The sequence below is a fragment of the Phoca vitulina genome, unplaced genomic scaffold (genome assembly GCF_004348235.1).
Source record: "Phoca vitulina isolate PV1807 unplaced genomic scaffold, GSC_HSeal_1.0 scaffold8, whole genome shotgun sequence".
NCBI lineage: Eukaryota > Metazoa > Chordata > Mammalia > Carnivora > Phocidae > Phoca > Phoca vitulina.
Window position 1 is genome coordinate 61,321,227 of NW_022589711.1, and position 14,625 is coordinate 61,335,851.

Here is a 14,625-nt window from a genome sequence, read left to right on the forward strand (position 1 = left end):
TGTGCGGGAGCCTCAGCGACCGGAAAGCAGTGGATTTGGACGAATCTCTTGGTCTCTTTTGCTGTCTACTATTAATTTAAAACTATCCACACTCTTAAACTGTAGCCAGGTGAAGCTGGAGTTTTAGCTTTCTCATCTTTATACATCCAGCAGAGACCTTTGCGTGTAGTAAGTCCTCAATTCTTGTTTGTTGGCATATGAATGAAGAAATACAAGCGGAAACATTTTTGTGCCAAACATCTTCAGATTGATTTCTCTTATTTTGTTTCTCACACCAAGGCTCCGCTGATCTTCATGAGGCCCAGTTATCCCACAGTGTAAAATTTGACACATTTGATTCTTTACGACAGCCTTTCTAATTAGAACTGCCACGTGCAAACTGTATTTAGGAAAAGGTGTGCAAGGATTTGTCAAAAGGAAAGTAGATTGCAAAGCTGGAGAATACTAATGGTCAGCTTATATATTTAGCCTGTGGTTAAATAATATCTTTTCTTGTGTCTCTTTAAAATCAAAAGCCCTATATTATGTATATGTTTTTCAAATGACATTTGAGTAAAAATGTAAAAGGCCTCTAAAGAGATGAAGGGCATTTCTGGACTTGGAGGGAGCTCTCAGGTTTGAGAATAACATTTTGAGTAATCTAAATTCATACCTATTATCACCTAAGTCAACATTGATGCTGCCACTGGATCTTATACAAATATTCAGATTTTTGTTTCCCTCGTCATTCTGAAGGTTATCTCCCTGGTTGCTCTGAAAAACCAGGTGACAACCATTTCCCATGATGCTTTAAGGGCTGTCAAACTGTCCATCACGCTGTCACCTGACCAGTCGTTCCCATGGCTCTTTTAGACTTCCAGTATGATAAATTGAAAGGCACTATTATCTGTCTGTTGTGAAGAGGAACTGTTGGGGCTTTGATAAGATATCACTACTCCCAGGTGAGAGGCGGCTGACAGCACATCAAGGCACAACAACACGTAGAAACACTGAACAGGGGAGCACGGGTTTACAAACATCTGTTGTCATTATTTATTACTTTTCTTTGGGCTTAAGTTTCTGACTCATCCTCAGATAATTCAAGAACAGATATTTTGCTTTCTAGCTTGCAAATAACAATTGCTGCTCTTTTCATCTTGGGAGAAAAATCTTAAAATTGAAAACACATCTGCCTACCTTTTGGATTCGTGGCACACAAGTGTTCCACCTTGTAACCAACAAGTTCTGTGTTCCTGCTGATGTCATCATTTACCTTTTTAAAAAAAGTAGTTGAGAATAACTATTTTTAACTATAATAAATAGTTGGATTTGGGAGGCTAAATAATAAAATTAATTACCTAGGTCTTGGAGGTCATTATTAATGTACCAATACACAAACAATAGGAACTAGTTTAAGTGCCAGCACATATTAGTTAATCTGTATTTTAGTATTGATGATAAGGTGAATAAGTCCAACATTTCATGAGAAATAAGGTTTGTGATTTATTATTACCAGCTTCACCTTTTAACTTTTCTGAATGATGCTAACATAAATCTAAAAGCTTGAATTTATACACAAGAGCCATGAATAGAGGAAAGGACATTGCCCTCAATGGATCAATCCCATCGCCAGGATTGGGATCAGGAAAACTGTAAAGGCAGGGGGAGGTTGTGAGGTAAAGGCTTTCTGAAGAAATCTTTCTGGGAAGTGGGAATAGTTTATTAGAGCTACAGAAACAATTTTACATCTGGGATTTAATCTTTGGGCTTAAATATCCAAAAAGTTGCCAACAGAAACTGGATACTCGAATCCTTACTACATGTAAATGTAATTTTATTTTTTAGAAGTTACTCTCTTTTTTTGTGATTTTTCCTTTTTTTTCTTTCCCTGTTACTTAAATGACATATGATGACAGGTTTTCTATGTGCTCTGTGCCCTCACATACTATCATTACATGAATACCGAACAGACCCTTTGGAGATCACTCAAGGAAGATAATCTGTTGTTATTTATTGTGGAATAAAAGTACTGTAGTTGGTTGCTAACATCACCACCTTGTGTACAAATATTTTTTTGCATGCAGTTTCCTAATGTCATTAAGCAGTATTGTAATGTCATTACATAGTAATGTAGCACTTCGATTAGAGACAGCATTTAAATAATTTTGTAATTCAAAATCTGAAAAAATAAACTATGGTTTATTTTTAGTCCTTTGTAATTATTTAACCACCTAACACTCTTCTTCACTCATATAAGAAGCAAACAGGCCCCAAAGTCTTCAAGAACTGAGAATTTGTCAAACTATTCTCTAAAACAATGGCCAAGGAATTCAGAGTAAAAAGGAAAAGAAAGAATTAAATTTCCTGAATATTCATAATAATACCAACAGTACATGCATCCAATGCCTTCAATATCTATCGGTGAAACTAATTTCAACAATTTTTCCCCCTAAGCATTTTTAGCTCACCCAATAGGCCAATATTGGAAATTATTACTTACTTGAAAGTATCATTTTGGTCTCTATCCAAAGATGAGGGGAACCTCTTGATTAGGTTCTGAATATCAAAATTCTTTTTCTAGTGGCTTCTGGCATGTCAGGATCCCATAGCAAATTTTTAAATTTTCAACAGTCCTTGCAGATCAATGAAGTTAAGTTGACTTTTCCAAAAGGACATACCTTGTGGTCTAACGAAGGAGGTAGTGGCTAGAGAGGAAAAGACCAGAATATTCAATAAATTCAGTGCAGGTCTCAAAGGAGACAAACAAACGTGCTCCCTGTTAGTCTCTCTCTCACAAGACTTCCAACAGATTTCTAGAAAAAAACTATTTCACATTTGGATTTTAGTGTTACTTCCTTCATAGTTTCTCAATCTCTCTTTCTCTATCTCTAAATGACTTTTATTATAATTTCTTACTTCACGTAGTAGCTAAATAAGAGTTGTAAGTTGCTGAAAGTAACATCTAGTGCTTCTTTCACTTCTAGAGTTTTCCTATATAGTTTGATTATACAGCAAAAACTTTAAAATGCTGGGGCACCTGGGTGACTCAGTCCCTTAAGCTGCTGCCTTCCACTCAGGTCATGATCTCAGGGTCCTGGGATCGAGACCCACGTGGGGCTCCCTGCTCAGTGGGGAGTCTGCTTCTCCCTCTGCCTCTCCAGCCCCCCGACTCATGCTCCCACACATGTGCACGTGCACTCTCTTTGTCAAATAAATAAATAAAATCTTAAAAAAAACTTTAAAACTGAACATAATATAAAAAAATAGCTCAAAAGCAAAAAAAAACCCAAACAACCAAACAAAAAATGTTCCTAAAGATCCAAGGCAAAATATAACAATCTGAATTTGGTGTGCATGTGTGTCTTCCTGTCTGCCTGTGAGAAACTTGGCTATTTTCAAATGGAAGTTCACTTGACAAGCATAAGAAATCCTGCCATATTAACTAATGACTAGTTTAGTTTTCTTCTAATTTTGACTTTAATAGGCTCTTCTAACAAGAGACTAAGAAAATCTTGAAAAGGTAGATAGATAGCTTCAACCAGATGAATTTGGGGGTATTTTTATAATGATAATTTTTCTGATTAATTTAGCAGCAAAATCACAAAGTAAGGCTAGATTTTAATTCCTCTTATTATAAAAACTTGTCAAAACTTTTAGCTCTGTTTCTGACTAATGATACATGAGAGGGCTATTAAAAGGAGGTGGATTTGCTCAAGATTATTTCTTGTGATTTTTTTCTAGACTACAATCATATTAACACTATATTCATTGACAATCTCATGGTTTCCAAAGTCCAAAAATGACTTCTTTTGTGTCAACAACTACACTATAAGGTAGGTAGGGAAGGTACCCAAGTTCATAGATGACCAAACTGAGGGTCAGAGGCATGACAGGGAAATGCTCACAATCATCTAGATGTTAGTAGCAGAGCCAGCAAAGAACTCAGGTTTTCTGATTCTCAGTTCAATGTTATATCCTCTACCCTCACACTGTTCTTGTCTTGTCCCCAAACTTTAAAAATGTAGATATTGGAAGTTAAGTCCATTTTGGTAGGTGTTTCCCCATGTCTGGTGGAAGTTTCACAATGTAGAATTCTAATGCTGGAAAGTCACGTGGTGCTATGTTGTCAAACAGGAAGTAGGGTTCCTGCTTACTTACTCCTAATGTTTTTAGAATCAAACACAGTCATTATGGTAGGCTGTTTCATTTAGCTCTGACAACAAGCAAATGTGTGCACATTTATATGCATGGTAAATATGCAGAACTTGTGAGATACCTAATGATTTTAAAAAACATAAAATAAATTTTTAAGAAATGTTCCTAAAACGAATAAAAATCCATAGACACTTTCTGATTTTACTGAATATTAAACAAATGTTTCAAGCATTGATGCTTCAAAGAGGCCCAACCACTAATGATCTTTAAAGGGAGAAAATGAACTTGCAAAAGCTTCAGATGTTTGGATGTTTTCCTTTTATGTTGTATCTACTTAGGTCAAGCAGTGTGAATTGAATGAAACTGAACTGAACAAAACTCTAATGTAAAACTGAGATTCATTAAACTGTTCACCTTATTTGACTGGTTACTTGTATATGTAAAAAGCTGCAACAGAAATGAAAGACATGGTTTCCATATTTTAATAAAGGTGATTTTTTGAGACTACAAAAATAGAGTAAAAGAGCATGTATATTTCTTACATCTCATTTTAATTTTTTAACTTATGCAGAAGAATAAACCAATACTACTTGTGGAAATCAATTAACAATTTCTTACTTTCCCCAAAAGATTCAGATAATGAAACAGATATCTGTAGGACAAAATGCAGCTAAGTGGTCTCTTTGGCAAGCGCTCGAGCTCACTTCTATGCTTGAGACATTAAGAAAATGTCACTTGAATAAAGATGAAATTGACCAAACCCATCACTATCTGGGAAAGGAAGAAATAAACAGTGGAATTGATCTAAGCTAACTTTGTATCCCAAATTCAAAATCATAACAATAAAGTTCTTTACATGCAACTCTGTGAACTGAAAAAAGGGGCTGTCTAATTTCTTCCCATGCATCAAGCTAAAGAAATGAAGGGAGAAAATCATTCTTCTCTGTTGGCCACCTGTGTGAAATTTCTTTTCTTATCATCCCATCTCGTCATATCTTTCTGCAGTTTGAATTACCCTCTTTTCCTCAGACTGGTAAGGCAGTGAAAGGATGTTTGTTCTGCTAATTAACTTTATTACCCTGATAACTCCCTGCAGCCTTTTACGAAAACAATTACCGTTACTCCTTTTTTCCCCCTACTGGCAAAAAAAAAAAAAAAAAAGGAAAAAAAAGGAAAAAGAAAAAAAAAAAGACTATTAATTAGAAGCGAGGCCCAGGTCCCTGCCATGTTATCCTGCCACGTTCCCAGGCCCTCGAGCAGGATAGCATTACATTGTCAGTAGTAATTTAGCTCTCATCTGTCTCTGCTAATTATTGTCACATTCATCAAATTCATCAACAAAAGTGCTCTCAGAAGGATTGCATATTTGCAGTTAATACAGCATAAACTGGTATTACCCATCACCACATTTGTGATGATGAGAGGGACACAACTTATTCATCCCTAATTAGAGCAAGCTGGGTAATTAATTATGCATTCCGCCTTATTACTTCTGAGTTCCCAGATATTGTTTGTCTAAAAAGGGGGAGAAAGCAGGAGAGAGAAGCCTGAAAATGCAAAAAAAAAAAAAAAAAAAGGGTGATGTGTTTTGTCACATGCGCTATGCCATAATTCCCACCTGACAAACTAGCTGAATCAGTGGAAAATTGCGAGTTGTCAGCAGCAGAATAAACTGCCGTAATAGCTGATTAATGATCAGCACCTGTGACAGGTGCTGTACGGGACTGTAAACTTGGTTTGATTAACAGTCACTGGACGAATAAATATTAGCGACAGTCAGCGGAGAGCAAGTTTGCTTGTTTTCTTCCCTGTTAACAAATCGTACACATTAAAGTTATTGATATTTCTGTCTGAGACACTCTATTTTTTTGTAGTTATCTGGCAACATTGGCAGTGAGTTATAATAGATTGTTTCTGTTCTGTTATTTTATTTCAGAACCAAAATTGTATTTTGACAAAATGACCTGTAGGGGTTTAAATTTACCAGGTGTGGAAGAAAAGGCTAAAAAATGACAGGATTCACACTTGCTTTAATTTATGCTCACCTGCTAGTAATCTCTGTGTATGTATACACATACACACATCTATTCATTGTACCCATTTACATGTATGTACAATCACTATTAAGGAATGTTCATAACTTAAAAAACACAGACATACACTTAGGGTGTGTGGTGTTAACTTATGTAAAAAAATTTTTTAATTGATATTTTTTTTCAGAGCGGAATATTTCCCCTAAAAACATTGGTAGTGTGAATTCTCCCAACTATGTGTCTCAATTCCAAACTGAAGAGACCATCTTCCGAGGCAGATTCAAAACTGTTGCCAGCTTGATTGCTTTTTCCTGAATTGACCAGTTACAAACAGATTGGTCAGAAGGTGCTACCTCTTTGAGCTGATTGGTTTTTAACCAAGAGTCAAATTATGTGCATAGACAAGTAAAGTGTGAATGATGGGAAGAACCCATTCCCTCTCTCTCTTTCTCCTTTTCTCTTTCTGTCCTTTAGGTCATAATAAGGGAAACCAGTTGACTTCACTGTAGTTTTGGCTTGTGTAGAGAATGGTTAGGATCGTTTTGGAATCCTAAAGATCTACTTTCAAACTTTGGCCCTGCTGACTAATTGTGTGAGTTTGGGTAAGTTACTTAATCTAATTGTTCAGTTTCCCAACATAAAATGGGAGCATTTTCAACCTATGGTACAGTGTTACTGTGGGGATTAAATGAGATAACTTGTGTGTAGTAAGTGCTTGCGTGTACCTAAGCACCCTAGCACAGTGCCTAGCATAGATAGTGCTCAATAATTAACAAGTGAATTATTATTAACACAACCGCTTGAAATTTGAATAGTCAAGTTACCTTCAGTTTCTGTTTCGCATTATAAAATGTTTTAGGAACGACTAATTACCTTTTTTCCTTTGCACACTCTAAAATGAACAAAACAAAACTTAATGCTCACTTATCCCTGACTGAAAACTGAGAAAAGATGAGTGATGTCCCTCAGTAGTAGATACCCCAACGTGCTACTCTGAGTTATTTAGCTGTTTTTCAGCAGCACAAAAGTGGGACTTGATGGGGTAGGGCAGAGGCTAGAAGGCAGCCTGTTTCCCCCAAATCTCCATAAGAATGTTTTCAGAAACTTCTGGGGTAATGGTAGAGACAGATCTGTGTAATGTTTATTTAGCACACTCTCATATTTTGGTAGAACTGAAATAGTAAAACACCAAGCACAGAAAACAAAAATAAAAATAACATCAAAGCAAGTACATTTTGATAATTTAGTATATATTTATTTTGATATTAATCATCTAACGGAGAATGAAAATGACGAAAGAACACAGAAAGGCAGTATGGTACAATTATAGTTTTTGAAACAGTGTTGAGAAGTAATAAAACTGCCCTATTTCAGGGAGCCTGGGTGGCACAGTCGGTTCAGCGTCTGCCTTCGGCTCAGGTCATGATCCCAGGATCCTGGGATCAAGCCCCGCATCGGGCTTCCTGCTCCACGGGAAGCCTGCTTCTCCCTCTCCCACTCCCGCTGCTTGTGTTCCTGCTCTCGCTATCTCTGTCTCTCTCAAATAAATAAATAAAATCTTTAGAAAAACTGCCATATTTCTAGGACATTAGGGAATACATACCTATTAGATCACATTTAATCAATATCTAAAGCCAATTTATTTAGATAAAAAGAAACAAAAATAAAGGAGGCTTACAACTTTAGTTTTATCTATACCTATCTTAAGAACATTGGGGAAGTAGTTTTCATGAAGAGTCAGAATGATTTTTTTTTCTTTTAATAGTGTGCCTAATTCACTTTTAAATTTTAAAAGTGTGTCTTATAGAACTTTCAGAAAAAATAGCAAAGTTTAATAGTAAAGAAGATCACCTTTGTTTGGTCATCACCAAAGCAGTTGCTTTCAACCACCACATACTGGAATAACCTGGGAGAATTTTTTTTTTAAATAAAGATATCAGGGCTCACCACCAGATTCTCATTTTATTGGTCTTGGGGAGCCCCATGGGCATTGGCGTGTTTAAAAAGTTCCCCAGGTCATTCTGATATATATCCAGGATTTAGAACTGGAGATAAATACATAAAATTAAAAATTTATGTAGTAAGATTTAATGTACAAAGTAAAAATTCTTTCAGATTATAGAACTAATAATTGTGAAATGGATGTCTGGAAATTGAAGTGCATCACATGTAGGAGCTTTAGAGTTATCTGAAGTTACTACTGAAAGAATCATAATTGAAATACTTTTTTTCTTAGTTAATCCAATCAAAGAGAAAAATACCTAATAATTCAAACAGTAAGAATGATATCCTGAATTCACCAACCCACTTCATATCACTAATTAGAATTGCAGGGTCAATTGCCTTATCTCATTGGGAAAAAAAACCATCGAAGGTGGTCAGACCATTTCAATGGCTGATGGATGAACTAGATGGTGGCCAGGCTGACTGGTGATAGTGGCTTGCTTCCAAGTTGATATCCTGCTGCACAAATGGTGACAGAAAATCAAGAGACTAGAATATTCCTGCCATTTGGCACATATAAATGTGGCTTAAAAATCAGGTAATAGGCACACCTCCTTCTGTCTGCACTTTGGGCGCTTTGATCATTCCTGTTGCATATGAGTGCATGGTTGTAGGAGGGTTCATTGGTTTATCACTTCCTCATTGCTTTTCATGGTCAGATGACTCAGGCAGCCACATAAAATAAATTGGAAATTGCCTGTTTGACTAAAACACTGGTATTCCAGATTATGAAACAGTTCCATTAGGGAGGTAGCTCACTCTCTGTTAACTTCTACACCCATGTTCTAGAATTCTTGTTTCTATAAAGTCTTAATTAAAAATTTTAATTATTAAAAAAACTGAATGGTATTTCATCAAGCTTGCTCAAAACAAAAAAGTAATCCATCTCTGGACATTTGAAGATGAAAAGTCTTACTTGGCACAGGGGATTTTGGGGTGGGTCAACCGGGAATGCCTCACCTCACAGAACAACTTGATCCTACTGAATTTTCCATAGCCCAGAACAAGGGTGGGAAAACTATGGCCAGTGGGAAAATCTGGCCTGCCACTTATTTTTGTAAGGCCTTGCAAGCTAGGAATGGTCTTTACGTTTTTAAGTGATTGAAAAACATTTAAAAAAATTTTGTGACCTGAAAATTATATGAAATTCAAATTTCAGTGTCCATACATAAAATTTTTTGAACATAGCCATGCTTATTTGTTTTCATATTGTCTATGGCTCCTTTCTTATGAAGATGGAAGAGTTTGGTACTTGCAACAAAGACTGTACATTTCGCAAAAATGAAATATTTGCTATTTGTCCTTTCCAGAAAAAGTTTGCTTGTCCCTACTCTAGAGTAGTGTTTCTCAAAGTTTGATTTGCATACAAATGTGGGATCTTATTAAAATACAGATGTGATACAGCAGGTCTACAATACCTGAGATTTGATTCAGCATTTCTAATAGGCTACCTGGTGATGCTGATGCTGCTGGTTTGAGGAACATACTTTGAGAAGCAAGGCTGTAGACCATGACCCTCACTATACAGGCTCACAAGACTGATGTCAGTCTGATCAAGAGCAGATCTTTCAGGAATGGATTCATAGTATTAACTAAGCTCACAAGATTGATGTAGAAACTAGAAATCTAATTTATTAAATTGTTAATGAGAAATATGATAGGGACCAACCCAGAATCTTCTGTTCCTATAGACATGCTACTTGAGATGCCGAATTGGAGCAGAAAGACAAGAAGGGACAGGAAACAGCAGGATAGAGTTACGTGTTTAGATTGTTCAAATAGAGGCTAATAGAGAGATTTGCTAGCTCACTGCTGCTGGCACCAGAGTAGTGGTTTTAAAATGTACCTGGGATTTGTTTTAATCAGGTATAGTAAGGCACACAGACATGGAAGTGACTGTTATGAAGGAAGGAGTTTTTATATTCAGAGATCCCTAGAAATAGGAGGTGCAGCATGCCATGCAGGGGGCCCACAGAGGGAGATATCATGTTGGTCAGGAGGCAGAGGAAGCAAGGGAAAAACATGTGCAAGAGCCTTTATTGTGGTTGTCCAGGGAAGGAACGGAAGAGGCAGGATAAACAGGTTTAGGATTGGTTTCTTTTAATAACTTCAGCAGGCTCTGGGGTTTAGGGGCTATCTCTCGTGTCTGGTACCTAACCCTGGAGTGATTAGGGCAGATGGACAGTGGCCCAGAGTGTAAAAGATAAGTAAAAGAGGGAGTTAGGGCTATGGGCTTTGATTAGGTTGGTTTGCATACAAAAGTGTAGTCTCCTTGAGTTGTTTGTTCTCTAGGAATTAGCTAGCCCTGGGAAGGGTCAGCAAGGCCCCAGATGTGAAAACAACAGGAAATACAGAAAATAAAAAAAAGTATGATTAATAGTCCTTGGACCAGGTCACCCTTGTCTACGATGGTTATGGGATGGACACTGCCTATACACCCTCTTTGATTATTTGTTTGTTTTCTGTTTTTGTAGTTGCAGACCTCCTTTCTAATTGACACATTTTTCCTTCAGATCTGCTCATTTTTTTAGTTTATGGAGAAGTCCTTCCGGTCTGAGTATCCTTCAGCCTCTTTTAATGGATTTTGTGTGTTGATTATCAAGTTCAACACGGCTCTAACCTATTGCATGTTAATTACCTAGTCTAACTCAGAAAACAGTATTATTTTGCTCACTACTAAGTTGGAGAGGGACCCAATATAGTGCCCAATATAGACAACACCATATTTTATACAATAACTTCAACTTAATATGACTATTTATACACTTGTAATACTCTACTTCAGACTATGGAGCCCTCAATCTCTTCCAGAGTCACAAATTAGTGACGGTAACATTTAAGTGGTGGATCTGATTGGGGGTCATTTTTTATGACACTATGATCACTTAGAGGATAGAGGTAATGTTGTGATCATCTATAAACTTCGGTACATACCTGCTTTCTCCATAGAGATGGCCATAGGGAGAGAGAAAAGTAGCAGATGCCCCTTGTGCAATCAACTGCAACGTCTACAGGCTGATTCTGAGTAATCTTTCTGGGAGTCCTGCCCTAGCCACTCTAGCCAAAGAGAATTGCCAATAATGGCGGTAACTTCATTCCACCTCTCATTTTCATCACATAGCAATTCCCTAATCTTGGTTCACTGTTTATTATTATCTTACAAATTATGCCATATCATTTTAAAGGATTTCCCTGCAAATTTCATTTTAAATATGTCACAACTCTAAAATTACTAGGAGTAGCATTGAGAGAACAAGATCTGTCTCCTCATACTAATTACTGTGTGACCATGATCAAATTACTTCTTCTCTCTGGCCATCAGTTTCCTTATCAAAAATAGAAGGATTTCAGATTATAGGACTTCCACAAACCCTTCAGGCTTTAAAACGCTAAGCTCAACTGGAATGTTTCTGTAAAATATGTATAAAAATGGGTTTATTTCTTTATTGCCCCACTCTTGGCATATGCCATATGGTAATCTGGACCTCCATTTGGCTTTTATTTCTTTTTCCTGGTGTTTCTATAACTTGTTTAAAAGTTTGTTCCCAATTTTCTTCATCAAAAAAGTGAAAACATTATAAAATTTGGGGGGCAGTTATCTTATTTGGCTCTGTATTCCCCAGATTTTGTATAAATGGTCCATCTGATAGGTGTTGGTTGAATTACATTAACGTGGGAGTACCCTCAAAGCAAATTACTTTGGGGTAACGGAATCTTAAAAGATTGAGAGCCTATAGCCTTGCACAATAAAGCAGGACTTTCACAAGCTAGTTGATTGGATGTGTGGTAATTTTCGGTATCATACTGCAGCGACTACAGTTCATAAAATTATAAAATAATTTTGTTTCTCTGGAAACACTGAAAGAGTAATTTGACTTTAAATTTCTTAATGGTCCATTGTATTTCTGATGATTAAAGTAATTTCTGATAGTTCTATAATTAGGTTCTATCTAAATCCTATAAGGATCAAGGAAATTTTTGCATTGAGACTGGAATTTTCCCACTTTTCACGGCTTGTAGAAAGGAAGACAGTCCATTCAGAGTAATGTCAATGCCATACCTATATATGCTTTGTGGGATTAAAAAAAAATCTTCAGATTTCTCCTCTTAATGCATTTCCACTTATATGCAATGATTTTGATCAGAAAACTACAATGTAGCAGTGGGTGAGAATGGGGGAGGCACTGAATACAGAATCGTTGCCAACAGATGCAAAAATGCCACGGAAATCTTTGGCCCAGAAATAATAGCTTACCAAAATACACACACACAGTTGTTGGACTCTTGAGCAGATACACAGCCGTCTGTATAGACAACAGTGCTGTTGGCCAAGAGTCCCGCAGGCAGGCCAACCTCCCATCCAGATGCCACTGCCAGTGAGGAGCCATTTGGCATCTAGTTCTCTGGCTGCCAACCTTCTTTCCCATTCTCTGGCATGAATTTTCACAGGGGCTGCTCAAGGAAATGAAGACTCTGAAGACTTCTGTATTAATATGCCGTAATAACGCAGTGCCACAGGAGTCCTTTATGCTATTTGAATGTCTTATCCCTTAATATTTTAAGTGTCAAAGAAACCTGACTTCTGTGTATTTGCCTATAGATAAATGCCATTGCTTTGGAAATTCAGAATGATATATTTTGATTTCTGCATAGAGCCAGCTTTCCTTAATCCAGAAATACCTTGAGAATGTTTAAAGCATAAGCAATTTGAAGCACACAGCAGAGAAAGAAAGAGAGAAAGGGAAAGAAGGAACAAAAGAAGGAAGAAGGAAAGAAGGAAAGAAAAGAGGACAAAAGAAATAAAGTGTACTGATCTTTTGGGAGAGTGAAAGCAATTGCTCACGTCTCTTCAGCCCTAGCAAAGTGAACACCAAAAAATCTCCTACTAGTCGGAAGAATCCAATAAGCTCACTTTTTTTTTTCAATGAGAACTGAATAGGTATCAATATACTTCCATGGAAGTCTGCACGTGACACCAACTTCCTGGGGGGGAAAAATCAATGCGAGCACTGTCTTCTCACCTTGTGATCTCATCAAATTCCAATTTCTGCTTATGTGAGGTTGTACTTGGCACTAGCACCGTTTAATACTTCCCAGGCCTTCCAGGAGAAGCTTCTTTACCCACTGCCTGCGTATCCTCTCCCTCACATGAGTGGGGCGGGCAGCCAGACAGAACCTGCTGGAAGAGTTGCTTTTTTTTTCTGCAGCTACTTTACAAGAGCAAAGTTTTGAGATTCATCTGATCAAAGGGAGAATTATCAAAGGATGGCATAATATCTGATGATTTTGATGAATTCAGAAACATGTCATAGTTCAAATCACATATTTTAATTTGCACAACAAATAATACTTCTAATTTAAAGTTCTGTAGTGTCAAAATAAAACATTAAACTTATACTTCATGCTTCAAGAGGAAAGAATAAGCAGGAGGTCAGGCTTACATGGCTTATCTTGGCTCTCCTCACTAATTTTGCATAAATGGAACATGTGAACTGGGGAAATGTTTTTTTGTGGGTGCTCCATCTTTTTCTTCAATTTGTCCACAAAAGTACAATAAGCTCTTGAGGTTGACTTGGTGGAGTTTTAGTCACAAAATAAGCGACCTTAAACAGACAAGAAGCAATGTTTTCCCTGGATACCTTCAGTGGGGCTGCCATATTAACTTTACTTGAAGCAACATTAATTACTCTCAGATCTCTAAGTATCATTGACATTGATAAATCATCCTCAGAGAGACATGAACAAATGAATCAAATGCTCATCATTGCATTCAGGAAAGATAAACATTTTTACAACAAGGAATAATATATCAGGCAGCCTACTTATGTAATGCTGTGTTGCATAAAGATTTCTTGATGAGCCATACAAAACTATCCAGGTATAAATTGTGTGAGCAATGCATGGAAGAGACAGCTTAATCATAGAAAAGCATGTGGCCAAGGTACACTATAGAAAACATAATATTTCGTTCCTTTTTTTTTTGACAAAAAAATCTATTCAGTATTAGAGTTGGATGTAACTGTTTTCCAAACGTACTTTAATATTAATAAAATCTTCTATTTTTCCATTGTATAAATGTGATGAAATTGTTATTGACTACATCAAAGTGATGTTTAGGTAAAGTTCTTCAATAATATATAAAAAACTTGGCTTTATAGAAAAGTAACAGCTATACAGGGGTGCCTGGGTGGCTCAGTAGGTTAAGCATCCGACTCTTGATTTCAGCTCAGTTCATGATCTCAGGGTTGTGAGATAGAGCCCCATGTTGGGCTCTGCATTGGGTGTGGATCCTACTTGAGATTCTCTTTCTCCCTCTCCCTCTGCCCCTCTCCTCCACCCCCAGCTCGTGCTCTCTCTAAAAAGAAAGAAAGAAAGAAAGAAAGAAAGAAAGAAAGAAAGAAAGAAAGAAAGAAAGAAAGAAAAGAAAAGTAATAGCTACACAAACACATAGAAA

General features: G+C 36.8%; 1 protein-coding gene across 10 annotated transcripts in view; it reads right to left on the reverse strand.

Moving 5' to 3' along the window:
* SOX2 (SRY-box transcription factor 2) overlaps positions 1 to 14,625 on the reverse strand; it is an 808,376-nt gene that overhangs the window by 260,381 nt on the left and 533,370 nt on the right. For 9 of the 10 annotated variants that reach the window (XR_004299832.1, XM_032407116.1, XM_032407115.1 and 6 more), the window contains one exon: positions 2,480 to 2,684. The gene's annotated coding sequence lies outside the window, so the exon portion shown is untranslated. Of the gene's footprint in view, positions 1 to 1,176; positions 1,253 to 2,479; positions 2,685 to 14,625 lie in introns of all 10 variants that reach the window. The other variant, XM_032407117.1, reaches the window with a different exon arrangement.